At 37.9% G+C, this 16,603-nt stretch overlaps 1 protein-coding gene across 1 annotated transcript in view; it reads left to right on the top strand.

The window, feature by feature from the left end:
* Nucleotides 1-1,671: 1,671 nt before the first annotated feature.
* LOC149110892 (uncharacterized) overlaps nt 1,672-16,603 on the top strand; it is a 40,145-nt gene continuing 25,213 nt past the window's right edge. Inside the window, exon 1 of the mRNA XM_089291773.1 lies at nt 1,672-1,813. The gene's annotated coding sequence lies outside the window, so the exon portion shown is untranslated. The remainder of the gene's footprint in view (nt 1,814-16,603) is intronic.

Below are 16,603 nucleotides of genomic sequence, written 5' to 3' on the forward strand. Positions count from 1 at the left end.
ACGTTCCATCTAATTTAGTATGCAATATTTGAAACTTTATTTTTTAATCGCTTCGGCAGTTTTTTGATGTTTATCGAATGATATTTGTTTCGTTGATTAATATTAACTTCGTTTATTGACATTTGATTATTTAATTAGTCGCGTGAATGACAGCCGATGGCGTAATCGCTAAGTAAGTTGATCTTTAAGTCAGTATAGCCGACCCATAACCAAGATCGCCGTCATACACCCTGCAGAAGGTGATGACTAGCCAGACTCGCGGCTGTTAGAGATAAGGACTACGCCCTTATCGGGGCAGAGAATGTTTCGTTGATTAATATTAACTTCGTTTATTGACATTTGATTATTTAATTTGTCGCGTGATTGACAGCCGATGGCGTAATCGCTAAGTAAGTTGATCTTTAAGTTAGAATGACACGTTTTAAAAACCACGAAATCAGAGACAAAGGTCATAAAGCGTTTTGTACCTTACGTTGAACATCGCTAACCTGTAGTGTTTTACTTCTCGATCTGCTGACCCGTTTTGCTGACCTGTTACCGAAGTAAGTTTGACTGGATATCGCCACAGAAGTAAGTGACCGTTTGTTTATGTAATCCGTTGAATTTTGAGAATTACATTTTCCATGCAATTTCATGAATCGCTCGCTATTATGTTTTGTAAGAATTATGTATCTTATGTATCTTCCTTATAGATCGAATAAAACAATATAAAGATTATACGATTCCGTATCCAGTCATTCATCCGAGTACCATTTTTTCCCCTGGACCAATATTGCATTAAAAGGCCTTTTTCTTCAACACTGTGTAGTTTTCTCATTATTTTGCGTTGCAATAGTAATTTCTGAACAGTTTTTTGCGGGGCCTTATTTTCGGCCGGATTTTGCTGCTATCAGACGGAAAAAGTTTGCGGCTCGATATTTTTGGTTTAAAGCGAAACTGAAACAAAAGAAATTCATTTTTAAATAGTATTCGGTAACCTCTACTTGGGAGATAAAAATCGGCCGATTTTATTTTTTAGCCGGAAATCATCGGTCGTTTCTTAGGCGCAGGGCCTCTTAAGATTCTCATTGGCTTCTTTTTCACCCACCACTATTCTTACCAACAAAGATGGCCATTTCTTTTGTTTATTACTCGCCAAAAACTATCAAATGCACGTAAAAGCACGAAATCGAAAAAGAGTTTACAGGAATCGACCAATCGAGCGAGCGAGCGAGTGCCATTCTTCACATCATATCTACAACTCGCTCTTACGCATGCGCGCAATTCACGAGTTAAAAATGGATTTATGTTTTACCTACGAACTTCGCGATACTCTAAAGTCATTTACTTTGTTTATCACTGTCAAAACTATTGCGAAACTAAATCCGGAACATAGCGATAAATTTGAAATAAAAATTTAAAAAAATTAGTCGTCGTGGTTCACGTTCTCCAGACAACGCAAAATTTGATCATTTCACGGTGTTGTCTTGTAGAGAACAGCAAAGAAATGTAGCAAGAATTAAAACGCACGTGCAGAGCCATTGTACTGCTCATTAATTCTTTTGTTCAGTGACGTTCCCGTTACTATTACTGTCGTGGTTTCGTAGACTCCCTATTAATTTAACATGAATTCATGTCATGGTGACGCGTTGTAGGCGAGTGTGCGTGACCGTTGTAGGATATCTACCGGTCTTTAGTGTACAGCAGTTGTTTTCCCCTTTCGCTTAGGTGTGAAGAAAAAACAGACAGCCTGATAACGAGACAGGTCCAATTATCTTTCTGTGATCGAACCTGGAGTGAGAACAAAGACAAGCTCATAACGGAAGATCTCGAGGTATTAACGTATCCTTGTGTAATTTATAATTTGAAAGTTATTTAGCAAACCAGGCGATGACACTAATCAGTTATGTTATATTTTTGACAAATCGTTGCTCTCTGTTGCCACGAGGCGACTTAGCTCAGCTCAGCTTCTAATGAAATTGACGAGACGGGCGCGTGCCTGTCAAAGCGGCCCTAAGTTGATGAATTTTCTTCGGCCTTTGTGATGAACTCGGTGCGCCACCTTACTTTGCTGTGGTAGAAACTGGGCCTCTTAAAACTTATCAAAATATTGAGTCTTTTGGTTTGTTTGTTAGCTTTACCGAAGAAAATTGACTCTAGGCACGTATCACGGATTTAACAAACAAATAGCCATTGCTCCTATGTTACATATCTAGAGCACCGATCCGTCGCGGAAACCTTCGATGGGGCATGAAACGACTTGACTTATCGTGAGAAATAACGCTTGCAAATCGTTTCTACGTAGAATGAATCTTCCTTTGCCCGAACGTTTTCGTTTTCTGCTTATAGTTATTACTCGATTTATGATACAGAGGTCTGTTTATGGCTCTGATACAGAGGTCAGTTCATGACGCCATGCCATGGTTCAGTTAAAAAGTCCTTGTTTTGTCCTAGTGCAAAACGCATGCTACGCCTCTTGCTATCAGCGAAAACTTCCCGGTCCTGAATCTTCGCAGTAGTTGCTTCTGATAGCGATTTTTTTTGCCTTACTTAGCCAAAGGTATTGAATTGTCTTTCAAAAACTTCTTCGTCTCTCAGGATTTGGGCAATTTTTGAATTTTTCTTTAATTAATGCTTCCCTCGGTCTCGTTTCGTTTAAATTTTGCAAGGCGACTGTTCCGAGACGATGACTGCAATAACTCACATTATTTGACACGGCTGCAGTAGTCGCCGAGTTTGAGAATTTTCAATTCAGAAAATGTCCTTCTCTGTCACTTTTATGTGTAGGTGCATGTGTAGGTGCATGTGTAGGTGAGAAATAACGCTTGCAAAGCGATTTGATGAACATACTAACAGTCGTAGCGACTCTGAGCCTGCCCGCCATCGTAAATCCTTCGCAGTCTTTTAGCTGGCGCATACTGTGCACGGCTCAATCCACTACAAAGTGTAGAGTCCTCGAAGGTCTAATGATCCAACAATGGTGAAGTTAAACAGACAGGTTCAATGCAACATTGCGAAACTGTTCCCATCGTAATTTATTTTAGCTACGGCTTATTTCTTGCAATTTTGTTTGCTATGCCGCTACAACATTCAAATAAAACCTGCAAAACCTGACCCAAAACACAGATATTACGTTTATTACAGTATAGGGTGACATCCGTATTGGGAAAAGTTTGGTCGAGTGATTTTCATTTACAGTTCAAAAAAGTTTATGAAAATAGGTTTTCGTAAAATGGCGCGGTTGATCGATGGTAGACGATGGGAATTACCCCAAACATCATTTCGGTGTGTAGGTTATATTTTTACAATCTCGAAAAGAATTGTTTTTAGCTTGTACCCACGACAACGCGCCGTCAACATTAAAAATTTGCAACGTCACGGCGTCAAACCGTTTTAAGGATTTGAAGCCATGACGTTGCGAAATTTTAATGTTGACAGCGCATTAAGCATTTTAAAGGGCTTAACGATCAGCGATTAGCGAAAATATTGTCCACTGTTTTCAAGATACTGGCCAGCGATGCAGGACCAGCAAGTTAACATGGTCTTATAACAATAAGGTTCTCCACTTATAACTTTAAGGGCACCACAATACTAGGCTCGATTTCCGCCGCTTCGAGTCGAGTCCGGTCTACGTTCCTCCCGGCGTTCAGACAAACATATATTATGTGATTCTTTCAATATACAGAACGGCAAAAATTACGCCATGTTCTCAATATATGAATACTACTTTCATATGCAAAATAACATTAGCACATATAGACGCCCTTTCTCGCCGATGTTCAGCGGCGAGGTAATTCTGTCTGTACAATAAAGCAACCAAAATCTCGCCGATGTTCAGCGGCGAGGTAATTCTGTCTGCATAACAAAGGAACCAAAATCTCGCCGATGTTCAGCGGCGAGGTGATTCTGTCTGTATAAGAAAGCAACCAAAATCTCGCCGATGTTCAGCGGCGAGGTCATTCTGTCTGTATAATAAAGCAACCAAAATCTCGCCGATGATCAGCGGCGAGGTAATTCTGTCTGTATAATAAAGGAACCAAAATCTCGCCGATGTTCAGCGGCGAGGTAATTCTGTCTGTATAATGAAGGAACCAAAATCTCGCCGATGTTCAGCGGCGAGGTAATTCTGTCTGTATAATAAAGGAACCAAAATCTCGCCGATGTTCAGCGGCGAGGTAATTCTGTCTGTATAGTGAAGGAACCAAAATCTCGCCGATGTTCAGCGGCGAGGTAATTCTGTCTGTATAAGAAAGCAACCAAAATCTCGCCGATGTTCAGCGGCGAGGTAATTCTGTCTGTATTAAAGGGACGGAAATCTCGATGATGATGATGATCGTCGCCTAGGTTAATGATCGTCGCCGAGATGAATGAAGAAGTACTCTACAGCAATTCTAAACATATTTTTGTTGCTTTTGCGATCACATAGTGTAAGATGAGGATGCTGTGTGTTTATATTCCGGACGGTAATTTTTAAATTTTGAAAATCACTTATTATCGGAACTTGAAGTCTAGTAGCTGTAGTTTGTAAAAAAAAATATCCCGTTGCGTTTGCATACGTTGCTTTCATTACGTTTTCCCATCCTACGTACCCTTGCCACTCTTGCCAATCTCGCAACAATTGGTCTCTCTGTGCAGTTCGAGTACTCGCTGTTCTGTTCCGCTGAACATCGGCGAGATTTTGGTTCCTTTATTATACAGACAGAATTACCTCGCCGCTGAACATCGGCGAGATTTTGGTTCCTTTATTATACAGACAGAATTACCTCGCCGCTGAACATCGGCGAGATTTTGGTTCCTTTATTATACAGACAGAATTACCTCGCCGCTGATCATCGGCGAGATTTTGGTTCCTTTATTATACAGACAGAATTACCTCGCCGCTGAACATCGGCGAGATTTTGGTTGCTTTCTTATACAGACAGAATTACCTCGCCGCTGATCATCGGCGAGATTTTGGTTGCTTTATTATACAGACAGAATTACCTCGCCGCTGATCATCGGCAAGATTTTCGTTCGGTATATAAGAGAAATTAAATTATCACATATTCCAACATTTACATAAAATAGTTTCAATATATATATTTAAACATTCACATAATATGTGAATATATGTAAACCCCGTTCCTTCCCGAGAAGAGACGGCTGCACGCGTGAGCGGCATAGCATGTCTGTGACGCAAATTCATAGTTGAATTCTTGCGACGCTTCAGGTGGCCGCAAATGTCATCTGATAACAATCATAGGCACGCCCACATGACGCCAACGGCTCGTAAAATTTGTGGCGTTTTCGCCACGTCTTCTTTTAATTTTGACCCTCCAACCTATTTTGTTTCACATTATTGTTGCGGAAGGGCATTACATGTTGTGTTCTATAGAAGAGTTTTTTTTTTTTAAAAAAAGTAGAGCAGAGCTGTTTGACTATGGTGTAGCAACTGTCATGTCAAAGGTGTGCATGGTGTTGACACCATGTTTACGTTTTGCTAGTTCGGTTTGCTTTGGCTCATTTTGTCTGGCTTCGCCAAAGACTGGTGTCGCTTCCCTTCAAGAAGACTACCGTACACATCAATTTGACTAAGTGTTTTGTTTCTTGAGATCGATGTTTGCGTTTATCCCTCTCTTTGTTGACTTTGTTCGTTATCTGACATTCTGGCACCACATGATTCAAATGTAGATTCTAACGCATAAGTCTGTTGACTATTTTGCATGTTGTATATGAGCTTATATGCCACTATGGTTTAGATCAGGCAAAATTTCATCGGTTGACGGTGTTTGGTTAAATGTCCCACTAATGCGATCGCACTTCATATCGCACAACTTCTTTGCTACTGCGAGAAAGCTAATTTATGCAGCCTGCTCGATTCAGGCAGGTAGATTTCTTATTGGTTGAAATTAACAATGCCAAGTCCACGAGTCCAGCCGTGAGTTCGGGGGAGGAGCGCGGGCTCCTTTCCCGAACAGTGGCTGGTAATCGAGCCTACCACAATACTGGACCTTCCAAAAGTACAATCAACAACTTTCGGCTTAAGATCACGGAGATACGCTGCATCGAAATTGTGGAACGCTACACCGGACGAATCTCGAAAGATACAAACGTACACTACTTTTAAAAACAACTTATAAACATTAGATCTCACGGGACTCTGAGTGCGAAGTGGATCTATCCTTAATCAATTTTTACTGCTTTTAATCTTCCTATTTTCTTATATATTTTTCTTGTGACTACACTGTTAATTCTTATATTTTAATATTAGCTAGTTCATAATCTTAATTTACTTAAATTTATATACCTTCAAAAGGCTCTTATAATTTCTTTTTTCTGCTTATTTGTTCGTGGCGTACCTGGAAACTAGCTTTTTAGCTAAGCGTACCGACCACGTTAAATATATTGATTGATTGATTGATCGATTGAAGAGCCCATTAACCGATTTATGCGCGCGCTCGCGCGCGTTGCTAAGGAGATGAAATTTCACTTCCAAATTCGCTTACATTTTAGATGTTTTTCTCTGTGAATCAACGAATTTTTCGAAACGGATTTCACTAAAAAAGTTAACGTTAAAAAGCAACGACGTTTCGACCGTTCGACGGTCATTTTCAAGTTGAAAAGTAAAAGTTTTGCATGCGCCTAAATATATACAATCGATTGTAAGAATGCTAATGAGACACTGACTAAAACTCTAAAATATTTACATAGAAACAAGACAAGAAAATTGCAGCATGAGTAATAAAGCGTTAAGGCGATAGAAATGATTTAAAAATAATATAATTAAAATAATTAAGTAAATAGCTTCGCGCGGATCGAGTCACTCTGTTTGTTCAGTTTTGGTTGGTTTTCTTTGTGTTTCACAAAATGCAAAGTAAAAAAAGTACAAGCAAAGACAAAATAAGGAAAAAAAAACACGAAAAAACAGAAAAACAAGAGCAATAGAAAGAGAAAACCTAAGTCCGTGTGGCTTTGTTTGATCTTACCGAAGTGCGCTGGTAGTGTAAATTGCGCACGCGCTAAAGGGTAACTTCCAATATATATCGGGCCAACTTCCGGTTTCTTTAAATGCTCAAGGAAACGCGGTTTTTCATTAAATCCAGCCTTTCTCGACGGATTTCGATTAAAGCCAACGTTGGAAAGATAGCTATGCATTCCTTTTTCAAAATCATGCTTTTTTCAGAAAATTACGAATTTTTAAATATTTTGAAATTCACTCAAAATCTTAGCGTAATGAGGATTTAAACTAAAATATTGAATCAATGAAAAAATCCCGATAAAGTAATTTGCCTGGGAGCCTTTGCGGTTTTTCAATATTAGTCACATGACGATGGGCGTGGCCTGATGACGTCATCACTAGTGCTACTGATCATGAAAAAGTTAAAACACATGAAATAACTCTGAACCAGGGGCGGGGCTCTGAACTAACTAAAAATGATGAGTTTATATCAGGGGCGGGGCAGAAGACTCCTGAAATTTTCGTATAGGCATTATCCAACAAAAAATGACGTCACATCCGGTTTAAACTGCGCTTCGCGGCTCGTTTGACAAAGCGAGAAAATGGCGTTTCGATTACTCACCATTTCCCTCTATTTGTAAACCATCAGTTTCGTTTCATTTTATATTGAGGATGGAAGGATGTTTTAGACACATTACTTCGACTTTTTAAGCAAAAATTGCGGGAAAAGAGAAAAGTTTATTATTGTTTTGAAGCAAAATAACGGAGAGCCTTCCGTCATCGTCGGGCGAATTTTACACATTTGCAAAACTGGTGTTGTTCCGACTTTTGGTTCTTGTTCTTCGTGATTTAGTGATAACAATAAGTGCAATAGCCTATAATGTTAACAACAACCTGGATAAAGTATTGCTGGCCATAGTTTGCACTGTGTACTACGGGAACATAATTAGCAGAAGCCGTTTAGCTCCGAAAGTCGCTGTCACCAGAGCTTTTGTTGCTCTTGGCTCACGTGTATTGGTAGAAGAGACAAGCTGGATCGCATGCTGAAGGTCAGTATCCCACATTCCTGCATCTCTCGTTGAAGATTGTTGTTTTCAGTAAGATACAGTACATATTTATTGGTACTTTGGGGTCATCAGTCTCTTTCTCTTTGGTGAGTGCTTTTAAAACGCCCAGTAAAAACTTGATTCACGGCATGGAAGCTTATGTCTCGCTGGATCGAAATTCGAGCAAGATTTTTAAGTTCTAGTCCTCTTTAAAAGTAATTAAATCAATTATTCAAATCCAAGCCATCAGAGGGAATCTGCCATTGAAGCTGCCCTAAGTTAAGAACCTGTTTAAGGACCTTCCCCTTTGAAAATCGTGGGGGTGTTCTTTGAGGCAACACAGGTCCCATTTATATGGTCTCGGGTACCCGAGATAACCCTCCCCCTGGCCTGAGGCAACTTTATCAAGTGTTTGTATGTGAAAATGTAGCCCCTGTAGGCCAAGTAAAAGTTGACCCTGCATGACTATTCGTAACTCTTATTGAATAATCAAATGTGCAACTATCCCTCTTTGTTTAAGTTTCCCTTAGTCATTTGATCACAGTGGGTTTTGCTGAGTTAATTTTCTCCTCTTTGATACAAATTGCTGCTATAAATCTTAAATCTAGGCATTACATGACACTCGCCATGTCGAGAGTTGTTCCAGTGAGGTGAGCCAAAGTGTTTATGTATACTCAAAGAAAAATTGTTGGTTACTTTAGCTGCCAAGGCAAGTCAACTTGCCCACCTGAATTGTCTCGCCCCTAAGTCTGGTTCATCATCCTCGTGTAAACGGTTGGTTGAATTTTGAAAAGAAATAAGTGAAAAGTTAGCTCTGCCAGGGTAACTCAGGGAAAGGGTTGTCTCTGGTACACAAGAGCCATTCTATTTTATTTCCATTTTCCCTCTTCCTCTTCCAACTGATTATGCAAAATATCCTGTAACGCTAGAACATAGACGTATTGAACAATCTCTGATAATATTTTTTAAGTGTTTTAAAGAAAATGGCCCACGTTATATCACCAACTTATTCAAGCCCCGGGTCACGCCATACAATCTTAGAAGCAGCGGGCTAAACGTAGAACAACGCCCTTACAATAGTAGATTCTTCCACGGCTCGTATTCTTATATCATCTCTAGAATTTGGAATCAGTTACCGCCGGCAGCAAAAAATGCAGCAAACGTTCCAGCTTTTATCAATCATCTTAATACAACAAACTTTGGTGGCTGCCAATGCAGTTCTTGTCTTAAATGATTCCTTTATAGACATGTTGTATTTTTATCGTTTTTTAATATTGTATTTTTAACGCATATTTTTTAAGATATTAATAGTATGATAATTTTGTATTTTTTAACATATAGTTTTTAAATCTTTTTTTTAACATGTATGTCAAACACTTTTATCATGAGCCCCTGGCTCGGGAGACTTGGGCAACCACTCCCCGTGTTCTTGACGTAAAATAAATTACCTTACCTTACCTTACCTTACCTGTCCAAAATCTTAATGGGTACTAGTACTGGTGTTTGAGAGTGTTATCTTTATCACTACTGTGGAATGTACCTCACCATACAGCCACCCCCGTTAACACAGCCACCTTGTTATTATGGCCACTCTAGTCAGATTTTTGTGGCCTGTTGGTGACCAGATTAACAGAATTCTGGCACATTATAGGAGTAATTTGTATACAATTTACAGCAAGCAACAGGCATCATTTTGTTAGTGAAGTCCCATGCATTTATGTAACTCTTGAATATTTTGAGATGTTATCTTTATTATGTCATCAAGGCAATAATATTTTGATTCCTGCTCCAGCGGGAGGGAGGGCGGGAACTCTCCTCTATGTGCTATATATAGCTATGTGCAGTCCCAAAGGGTATGGTTATTCAACCATTTTGGTCATAAATACTCTAGGGTAAGGCTTTTGCCCTCTAGTCTTTAATTTGGTATGTTTTTTAGAATAAGCTACCTCAATTTTTATCATTATTGATAAGACCATCAACAAAAGTCCTTCAAAACTTATGTTTAGGGCAACTGTAGCAGTCGCAACAGTCATAAATGGGGTAGGGAAAATTGCAGATTATGGTCATAAATACGTTAAGGGTTTAACTTTTGTGAAGAGGGCTGCACTGACCCCCACCCAATTTTTCTGGGATGTACCAAACACATTTTCTTAGCAGTTACTACAGTCTTGCTTTAGTAAATCAAAATAGTACTTGCTGCCAGGTACTTTATAAAAGTATAACCCTTCCAGAAGCCTTCACAAGGTACATGTAATATCAGGTGCTAACAATTTTTTTTTGCGGCTGATTAAAATTTGGTATTAAATTGTACTGACCTGGTGCAGATTTAATATACATTATATTTTGTCACGCTTAGTTCACTTATATATTTTAAGACTACGCAGCAGCAACTAGTACCTCTTATATGACCATGCAGTATAAACAGTATATTCCAAGCAAAAAAAAAGTACATGTATATGTATTACTATCCTGCCTGGAAGAGTGTGTAGAGAGAGCACCCAGTGCAGTGCCCTACTCTATGTCTTTTGTTAGGTATAATAATCTTAAATTTAGAAGACTCATATTGATCTTTTAGAATTCACAAAAAAGTTGATTTCTTGACAACTCTCCTTTAGCTGTGTCACTTCATAATAAACTAGTAGTTTGGTATGTTGTAGCATAGAACTTTAATTAATTAAGTTATCGCACCAGTATCACAGAGGTCATGGGTTGGAATCCAGTTCACACCTAATTTTTTTTTCAGGCTATAATTTCACCTTTGCTTAGTTGTGTATAGGTGCAATGATCAATCATGTGTTTATGAGTTGATCAATGTATATATGTCCCACTGACTTATACTTTAACATTATTTTTATCTTAAAGTTTGTTTATTTGTTTTATTGTGTGGTTCTAGAAAATGTCCATACCCACCCCAAGGAGATTATTGGAAATTCCAGGGATGGGGAGGGTCTCAAAAGCCAAACTTTTTGAAGAAAAGTGTTAATAAAAATTGGAATTTCCATAGGGATGGGATGGGGAGATCTCTGTTTAATAAATACATAAATAATATGTGCAGACCCATTATCTGATGTGAAGACTGTGCAACAAATCCTGGCCAACGAGTTGCCAAGGTGTAGCATCCTTGTTAAAGTACCCAATTAATGAAGATGATCAGCATGTTAGATGGGAGAGGGGAATTTTTCAAAATATCATAAACTAAAAATATATATATTTTCCAAACTCTTTATTTATTTATTTATTTATTTATTTATTCATTTATTAATGAATACCTGTAAAGGGATAGTCATACATTCTTGCAAATATTCAGGAAGTCTCCCATATACCATTTAGATCATCCAGTCCCCCAGGAAAGTTATGAAATTTATTGTCCAAGTAAACTACTGAACCATGGGCTCCAGTGGAGACAGTGCTATTACGATGCAATTTGCAGATGTGCTACATAATATGAGTTCAACAGTTTTGTTATCATGGCAACAGACTGCATTTCAGACCTTCCCTGATATTCTAGGCTTTTCTGGCCACCTCATGGCCTTGATTAATGTAAATTTTCAAGCTAAAAATCACTGCATTATTGAAATTGGGTTAGAGGGGACTGGAAAAGATTGAGTTGCCAATTGGGAACATATTGTTACAGCTATATTAGTGTGTTGCCTGTAGAACTATAAGGCTACCAAGTTTCAATGATCTCTGCTGTATATATTATTGGTCTGCACTTGATGTAATATTGGGTTTGGTGTATGACATGATCAGTCCTCTCATTTGCATATATTTTACACATTTTAAACTTAAATATCTCCAGAACTAATGCAGACATTTGCAAAGGTAAACAGCATTTGTAATCTATAGTGGAATTCTATTTGATACTCCTAAAAATTCTGAATCAAGGGGTTAAAAAATTTGATGATAGTAGCATGCTAAATCATTGAGTTGAATTTATGCTGCTGACATTTACATGTACTGTGAGGTGTTGAAGAGAATTTTGGAGGGGAATTTGGTGTGTTTATTGAATTGCCAGAGGTTGGTTGGCTGGTTTTGTTATTGCTTTGTCATTATCTTCCATGTGTTTTTTTATTAAAAGCAGAGTGGTTGGTGGCAAAAGCAAAACTGGCAATATTCTTACTTACCTGTGTTTCAAAAGTCATGTTTTTAGGTTTTTGTGGTCAATCTATTAGTAGCTGTACTGTCTTAAATTACAATAGAAAAGATGTGATATTAATTATGTAAGTTATACTTTGGTATCGTTCATACCAAAATTATAGTAATTTTCTGGTTCAATGTTTGCCTCTGCATTAATTTCATTAAACTACTGTAGTTTATTTTTTAACCAAATTTAATTTTGTCAAAAGGGAGGCGGGAATCTGAGAGCAATAGTGAACTAGACCAACAAATATATGGAAATCTGCCACCATTGCTTTCATGGCTGAGTGGAGATCAATCTAAGTCAGACCAAAATTAGAAAAAAAATTACTGATTTATTAGAGGGTTGAAATGGGATCCTGGCTATGGGAGAGTAGGAATTGGGGCTGAGGGGGGTGGGTGGTGTGCTTGTGAATTTAAGAACCTCTCTGAAAGTGAAAACAAACTGTAGGTTTGAAAAGTTTAAAGCGGAGGTAAAAATTATACTTAAATATATCTTGTTTATTAAGGTGGTAATGAGCAAATACCCACTTAGGGTGAGTCATTGAAACAATGACATAATTTATGTTTGTCTTTTCTTAGGTGGTTACCTCCTGGCATATACACCCCACACAGGCATACAATGCTATGATTTAGATGATGCAACCTGCTTTCCCATGTTTAACATACTCATAAGAGTATCAGTGGACCAGTGTACAAGTGTGATTTCTCTACTGATAATGAGAATTATAATAAAGATACAAAGCCACTCTGGTGTGATTTATTTAATTATTCCTTAACAGTAAAGTGAACCAGTTAAACCAAAGGTTGCACTCTGTAAGATCAAGTGTACAAAAATTAAATAGAAAATTTCACTACATCAGTTTTATTAATTAAGTAAACTTCTCTGCAAAATATATTTGGTATGTTGTTGTACTGGTAAGAATATAATTTGGAAATTTTTTATGGGAAATGTTTCCATTTAAAAATGGGGACCTTTTCAGAATTTCCCTACAAAGATCACAAGGTACAAGGGAAGGGGCAAAAATAGAATTTTAAGTGTTAAAACATGTTTTCATTATCAGTTTGGGCCTCTCTGTGAAGCTGCATAGTATACTTGGAGATCATGTTATACCCATTTTAATTCAAAATACAAATGGAAACTTGCATTGACAATCACTTAATCTCTTGGCACTGTTTTGTTTTTTAATAATTGCCTTTTTTCACAAAACAATAATTTGAACATCTTTGTTTCACAAGCTGGGAGGGGGAAGGGGTATTCTACAAAGTTTTAAATGGAAAGGTCTTATCTCAAGGTCCATTACCCCTTACCCTTTTGTATACATTTGTACCATTTTGATAGAAATTATGGCACCTCTTTTGTCGACCTTACATTGCAAAAGGGTAAATGTACCCCTTTAACAAACCCATTTAAGAATACTGTATCCCTTTTCTATTCCTTGGAAAGAAGTTAATAAATAATATTATAGAATCTCTTCATTCTGGTTGAGGAGAGTAAATGAGAGCTTTTCAACAACATTTTAGAACCAGAAGAATGGAATCCCTAAATGACAGCTTTTCTTACCCTTTCATACACCTCAACTTGTGAAATACCTATCATTTTATACCTGAAGCCTGAGAAAGGTACTCATCCTGAGCTGAGCCTCCCCATATAGGTCATTACAGAGAGCCTTCCCACATACACAAGTCAGGAACTCTTGGCAAGTACTGTAAGTAGAAGCTGGCTTTAAGACTGGTCTGAACCAGCTTCTTCAGTTTTTTAGCACAAACTTGTTGCTCTCCGTCAATTTCTAGTACAAAACCTTTTCTTTGCTGATCTGGTCCAAGTTCACAGACACTAGCATCACTCTCACGACACTGACTCTATCAATGTCACTCACAGTCTCATTCTTCAGTTTCACTGCACCATGCTTCATCATCACTCATCATTGTTAGACTTCAGTTCATTAGCTTGTAAAATTCACAAGCCTGGCAGTGTCACTGTTGCTATTGCCTGTTCCCAGACTTCCTTTTATGGCTAGGTGTAGGGGCATGAAATTTCACTACTGTTTATGAACAATTTGTTTAGATGGCATATTGAAAGAGTGATGAATCGCTGAAAATTGTCAGTATTGCTAGTGTTCTCTCATTTCCTTAGGGATTGAAATATCTTGATGTAAGATTACAAAGAGAAAGCACACTGAAATATGATGCACAATTTTTTAGTAACCTTTGAAAATGGGTTGCCAATATGACAGGGATTAATAGGTGAGGAATTTGGTCTGCAAACAGGGCAAATGAGAGGGTTTGAAGAAATTAAAGGTCCATGCTTGACCTCGGTGGGGGGGGGGGGGGGGGGGAGGGGTAATTGGAACTTAGCACTGCTGACGTCTAACACTGTTGAAACGGAAAAATAAATTTGATTATAAACGAGAAAAAACTACCACATGTCCAAATTACTTAATCGCCGTTAAAACTAATCCTCTTGCTTTTTATTAAGGGGTTCAAGGCCCGCCTGTAACGAAGAGTTTATCAATTAAGGGATTGCCGTTAGGGAAAACATATCTTGTTTAAGGTTCTTAACCAATCGTAACATATTTTATGGCATCAGTCTGAGTCATGAGCAAACACATGAGTTTGTGTTAGTGTCGATCGGCAAGAAAGTTCTGCAAAGCGCGTTATGTGTGTGGGTCTATTCTTGCAGTGATACGATTAACAGCACTCAAGTACTCTCGAGTGTTTGGCAACAGTAAATTTTAAAAAATGCACTTCTGTTAATAAGGTTCCCCCAAGTCTAGAAACCTGTCATTGTGCATTTTTCTTAGTGTGATGCCTACCTAAGAGAATAGGATATTTGAATTGAGTGCAACTTACCTAGAATTCACTATTTCCACACAAACGATGACTCCTGTGGAATTCCGCGAGGAAGAAATGGCGACATTTCTTAAAAAACACGCCTTCAAAACAGGGTGTTTTTGAATAAATCATTACCCTGTCCTTTAAACAAACTGATATGACCAGGAAGAAGACAAAATTTTGTTTATCGTGGCCAAATAAAACGTTTGAAATATCCGGCCGATTACAAAATATTGCCATTTTACTTACTGAAAGAACGATTATGCCATGTTCAAATTTGATTTTGCCGCTCAGCGCTCATTTTTACCGGATGTGACGTCATTTTTTGTTGGTTGATTCAGATATACAAAAAGTGCCAGGCGTCGCAGAGTGTTCTCCCCCGCCCCTGGGTTATATGAAAATAAATATTCCTGAAGGGCCCATTAACCGATCTTTCGAGTCGTTGCTAAGGAAAATTTATTCTCATATAACCTCATCATTTTTGGTTAGTTCAAAGTTATTTCATGTGTTTTAACTTTTTCATGATCAGTAACACTAGTGATGACGTCATCAGGCCACGCCCATGGTCATGTGACTAATACTGAAAAAACGCAAAGGCTCCTAGGCAAATTACTTTATCGGGATTTTTTTCATTGATTTAATATTTCAATTTAAATCCTCATTACGCTATGCATAAATTTTGTTTCAGTTTTTAAAAGTCAGATTTTGAGAGAATTTCAAAATATTAAAAAATTCGTAATTTTCTGAAAAAAGCATAATTTTGAAAAAAGAATGCATAGCTATCTTTTCAACGTTAGCTTTAATCGAAATCCGTCGAAAAAGCCTGGATTTAAGGAAAAACCGCGTTTCCTTTAGCATTTAAAGAAACCGGAAGTGCGCCCGATATATATTGGAAAAAAACCTTATAAGCGCGTGCGCAATTTACACTACCAGCGCACTTCGGTAAGATCAAACAAAGCCACGAGGAGTTAGTTTTTCTCTTTCTGTTGCTCTCGTTTTTCTGTCTTTTTCTTATTTTGTCTTTGCTTGTACTTTTTTTTTTACTTTGCATTTTGTGAAACACAAAGAAAAACATCTAAAATGTGAGCGAATTTGGAAGCTATTGAGTTGTTTTTATTTTCCGCACTCAGGCTGACGTAAGTAACCGGAAGTGAAATTTCACCTCCTTAGCAACGCGCGCAAGGACGCGCATAAATCGGTTAATGGGCCCTCAAGGGCCCATTAACCGATCTTTTCGAGCCGTTGCTAAGGAAAATTTAGTCTCATATAACCTCATTATTTTTAGTTAGTTCAGAGTTATTTCATGTGTTTCAACTTTTTCATGATAAGTAACGCTAGTGATGACGTCATCAGGCCACGCTCATGGTCATGTGACTAATACAGAAAAAATGCAAAGGCTCGCAGGCAAATTACTTTATCGGGATTTTTTTCATTGATTTAATACTTTAATTTAAATCCTCATTACGCTATGCATCGATTTTGTTTCATTTCTTAAAGGTCAGAATTTGAGAGCATTTCAAAATATTGAAAAATTCGTAATTTTCTGAAAAAAGCATGATTTCGAAAAAGGAATGCATAGCTGTGTTGTCAACGTTGGCTTTAATCGAAATTCGTCGAAAAAAGCTGGATTTAATCAAAAACCGCGTTTCCTTTAGCATTTAAAGAAACC

This window comes from Orbicella faveolata, unplaced genomic scaffold, assembly GCF_042242905.1.
Source record: "Orbicella faveolata isolate gen_17 unplaced genomic scaffold, um_ofav_v1 contig_24, whole genome shotgun sequence".
In the NCBI taxonomy this organism is placed as follows: domain Eukaryota; kingdom Metazoa; phylum Cnidaria; class Anthozoa; order Scleractinia; family Merulinidae; genus Orbicella; species Orbicella faveolata.